Raw genomic sequence first — 4,869 nt, forward strand, 5'->3', positions numbered from 1 at the left:
TCTTTCCTCCAGTACCTGACGGGGACGGGGCATTGTGTTCACATGACTCCAGTCCTCCGACAGCTTCACTGGCTTCCCATTGAAGTCCGGGCCCAATTCAAGGTGTTGGTGATGACCTATAAAGCCCTAAACGGCTTGGGTCCTGGTTACCTGAAGGAGCGCTTACATCCATATATGCCTGGCTGCCCCTTGATCCGGGAACCCTCTGTGAAGGAAATTAGGAGGGTAGGTACTCGGAGGAGGGCTTTTTCTGCAGTGGCGCCCAATCTATGGAATGTGCTCCCCAGAGAGGTCCGCCTGGCGCCGTTGTTATTTGTTTTTCAGTGCCAGGTGAAGACCTTTTTATTTAAACGTCATTTTAATTGTTAACAATATTTACTTATTTATCTGGCCAGGGCGACTTCTTCTCTTCTCTTCTCTTCTCTTCTCTTCTCTTCTCTTCTCTTCTCTTCTCTTCTCTTCTCTTCTCTTCTCTTCTCTTTTCTTAACTTTTTTATATCGTTTATATTTTTTATTTATTTTATATTATTAATTTTAATTTTATATTGTTATTTTTGTATTGTATTTTATTGTGTTGTAAGCCGCCCCGAGCCTTTGGCAAGGGGCGGCATAGAAATGTTCTAATAATAATAATAATAATAATAATAATAATAATAATAATACCTTGCTACCATCTCCTGATTTCTACCGCCTGAGGAGGCTGCGTCACTTTGCCTCTTGGAAGAGCCACCCTAGGCCTGTCTTGGTTTAAGCCACATTCTTCGATCTTTCTGGCTGCATACAGATAAGGAACGGAAGGAAGAATAGGAAGAGTCTCCCTGTCTCTTCCCCATCATGTCAGGATCAGGATTCCAAAAGTTGGGAAATAGAACCTCCAACTCCCGCTCTCATTCAGGTTGCAGGACCCAGCAGAACTGGGCAGAGGGGAACGGGGGAGAATTACCTGGCCACACGTGGCCTTGCAAGGCTCAAGGGGATGGCTTGTGCTGCGAGGGCTAATGCAGCCGCAGGCCCTAAGCCCTTAATTGTGGCTCACAAAATCCAGGACGTCCCTTTGGTAAAATGGGCATTTTTGGAGCTGCTCGAGGGCAGCTGTTGGTACTTTGTATAATAGGCCTCCCTCCTCCACTCTTGACCTCCCCTTGTTCGGAGAAGCCATAAAAGGCCCAGCTGCCACTTAGTCTGCAAACACGGACAACAAAACCAGAAACGTAACAAAACAGCACCCCCCTGTGTGTGTCCCCCCCTACCACCGTGAATGAATGAGTTGCAGAGAATAAGCAGAACAATTGCTTGGCTTGGCAAGTTCTCCACTGGAGGAAAATGGCTCTTTTTATGAGGCATCTCAGGGTAGAAGAATATTAGAGTAACACACAGCATGGACTTCCGGTACAACTGGAAAGATGCCACGATTTTGGCTGTGAGTTGCTACGAAGTCTCTCCACACTACCAGGTCTGGGTGGTGAAAAACAGACAGGGAAGTAGATAAATAGACAGATGGATACGCACAAAAATGAAAGCCACTTTAGACGGGAACTTTGTGTAAGGACTGTGAGGGTGGCTGTGCCTGTTTCCTTTCTCGGATGTTATTCACAACGGCACTGGATCCATAGCTGGGCATCTTTATTTAGATGGTGTTTCATGATTCCATATGAATTAGGAGGTGTCTAAAACTGAGCCTGTTAAGTATAAATCAAAGTTATTTAAGGCACAGTCCGATGCAAGTTAGACAGAAAAAAAGGCTTTCTTCTCCTGGCAAGCCCCAGCCAGAAGAATTTATTAAATTGTAATACCATCACACCGAATCTTTAATATTATTATTATTATTATTATTAGAACATTTCTATGCCGCCCCTTGCCGAAGCCTCGGGGCGGCTTACAACACAATAAAATACAATACAAAAATAACAATATAAAATTAAAATTAATAATATAAAATAAATAAAAAATATAAACGATATAAAAGAAGTTAGAAAAGTTAGAAAAGAAAAGAAAAGAAAAGAAAAGAAAAAGAAAAGAAGTCGCCCTGGCCAGACACCAAAGAGCTTATCAAGCAGGGTGGAACACGCCGTTATAGTCCGACAAAACTGGACAAGTGTGCAGTTGTGCAAGCCCAACTAAAGCAACATTTTAAAAAATGGGAACTTTTAAAAGTGAGTGATAAACCACTGACAGGGCCTCCCATGTACTGGTTGGGCACCGTGAAGGGGCTGCCACGAGCTGCCAAGCAGGAGGCTGCTATTGTGAACCCCAACAGACAAAGACGGGAAAGAAGGAATAAAATCAATAAAGGCTCAAGACTGAGGAAGAGGGTGAAGAGCCCAGTTCTCTGCCGAGGGCACTGTGGGTGTTTGGAGAAAAGTCAACACACTGTGATATATTTCCATCATCACGTGCACATGTGCCCAGTCGAAGGAAGGTTTTATCCCCTTACGAGGTTTCGGTTGCACCCCAACAGGTTGCTTATCTACCGGTGAAATGCATGTCTGGGCCCTGCCATGGGGGCGCGGGAGAAAAGTGACTTGGAAGGGGCCATCGAAGAAGACAAGTGCGTGTGGGATTGAAGCGTAAACATGAATACTCCCCCTTCTTTGGCATTTTCTTGCAAACACTTGCATACGGAACCTCAAGTGACCGGGTCGACCCCTGTTGATTTCCCCCCTTACCTGTGGGTAAGGCAGAGGTATACAGCCTCTTGCAGTTGGAAGGCTAAATTAGGTGGTCTTTGCACCCAGGGTTGGGTGCTGGAAGGCAGGCATTGCAACCTTTTAGAACAGGATGTGGGGGGGGGGGTGGATGCCACCAAATGATCCATGGCTGGGGGAAAGGAGAATATGCAGAAGCCAGGCTCGGCCTTCCGGGCTGCATCTCTGTGCCCCTGCTGTACATGTCTGAGAGCTGAGAAATACTGGAAAAGTATTTATTTGTTTATATATTTATTTAACGTTTTTCTATGTTGTCCCTAGGGGATGCAGGTGGCGCAGTGGTCTAAACCGCTGTGCTGCTGGGCTGGTTGATCGAAAGGTCGCCGGTTCGAATCAGCACAATGGGGTGAGTTCCCGTTGCTCCGCCCCAGCTCCTGCCAACCTTGCAGTTCGAAATGCAAGTAGAGGAAAAGGTGCCACTTCGGTGGGCAGGTAACAGCGTTCCGGGCACTTTGGCGTTTGGCCATGCTGGCCACATGATCACAGAGACTGTCTGCAGACAAACGCTGGCTCCCTCGGCCAGGAAACGGAGAGGAGCACCGCCCTCGAGAGTCAGGGATGACTGGACTTCATGTCAAGGGGAAACCTTTACCTTTACCTATGCTGTCCCATTACTAAAAAGTCTCTGGACGGCTTACAAAGGACAAAAAACCAAGAACAACAGAAAAAAAATCATAAGAACAACAGAGAACACACTGCATTCAATAAATGATGGTAAAAACAAGGATAAAACCAATTAATTGTTAAAATACTGGGAAAATAAAAATGTCTCTGCCTTATGCTAAAAAGAATGAAGGGACGGCGCCAGGTGAACCTCCCTGGGGAGCGTGTTCCACAGTCAGGGCGCCACCACCAAAAAGGCCCTTCCCTGGGCAGCCACCCTCCTGATTTCCTTCAAGGAGGGCTCCCGGAGGAGGGCCTCTGCCTCCGCTCTCAAGGGCTGGGCCGCCACATAGGGGAGAAGGCACTCCTTCAGTATCCCGGACCCAAGCCGTCTAGGGCCTTATAGGTCATTACCAGCACCTTAACTTGGGCCTGGACTTCAGTTGGCAGCCAGTGTAAAGGATATAGGGCCAGCGTGATATGGGAGTATCTGCCGGTCCCCACTAATAACCTGGCAGCGCTGTTTTGGACCAACTGAAGTATCCAGACCATCTTCAAGGGAAGCCTTTCTGAAAATGTAGGGGCGAAAGACAAGTCCATTGCGTGTAGCATCCCTTTCCATCCTGTAACAACAACTGCTTCTGTTCTTGTCCCAAGAAAGCTGCTTTGCCCGAAACTGGATGGGTTTTCCTGACCATTTGCTCGCCCCTTTGCTGGAGTCCCCGTTCCAGTATTCATCCATCTATGCAGCAATTCCCTTCTTTCGCTCCCTCCCTCGCCCTGGCATATGTCGGGCAGTACGCTCCAGCCCAGATCAGTTCAGAGCTTTCCTGCAATCAGCGGCCAGCCTGCCGCCGTCCCGTCCCGTCCCTCCCAGAGATGCGCTGGCCTTGACAAGATCCGAGTCGCTCGGGATGTAATCGCCGTTTGAAAAAGCCCACGGACGGGCGTTTGACAGAGTCATCTCGCCGAGAGGCATTGATTTAAAAGGAGCAAATGGACGGTTACGCTGGATGAAGATTGGGCATTGATTGTGTGCGCTGCCGTCTTGATTTGGTACCTTTCAAGTTGCCGTTGGATGGGACAACAACAGAGGGGAGTTTCAGCAACAGAAGAGCAAACTGTTGTGCAGAGCCGGGTGGAATCGCGGGAGTGCGGAGGGCGAGTGGTTGCTGACCTGCTTCGTTAGCTCAAGGCTGCTTGGCTGCTCTGGCCGCAAGGCCCCCAGGACCCTCCTTTCCTGCTCTCTTCCCAGCCGAACGGTTGGTCTCTGGGCTTATTCTTATGCTTGGGAAGCCCTCCCTCGTATGGATCGGCCGTGCTTTGTCGGCCCTCTCCTGGGCCTAGTGGGATGAAGCTGTGCCCTGCGCCAGGCGTTCCCCCACCGCCCTGAAAGGGTGTGGGTTGGAGCATCAGTTCCTTTATGGCTTGGCATGCAAGGCAGCAAAGCACTATAAATCACCATAATCAAAGAGGACCTGCGTCATGACACAGAGAGAGGGGCGAGGAAAGCTTGTCTCTCGCCCGCTTGCTCACTAGGTCAGCAGGAGTTGATCTATGC

Source organism: Varanus komodoensis, unplaced genomic scaffold (genome assembly GCF_004798865.1).
Source record: "Varanus komodoensis strain SLA01 unplaced genomic scaffold, ASM479886v1 scaffold2, whole genome shotgun sequence".
Taxonomy (NCBI): Eukaryota; Metazoa; Chordata; class Lepidosauria; order Squamata; family Varanidae; genus Varanus; species Varanus komodoensis.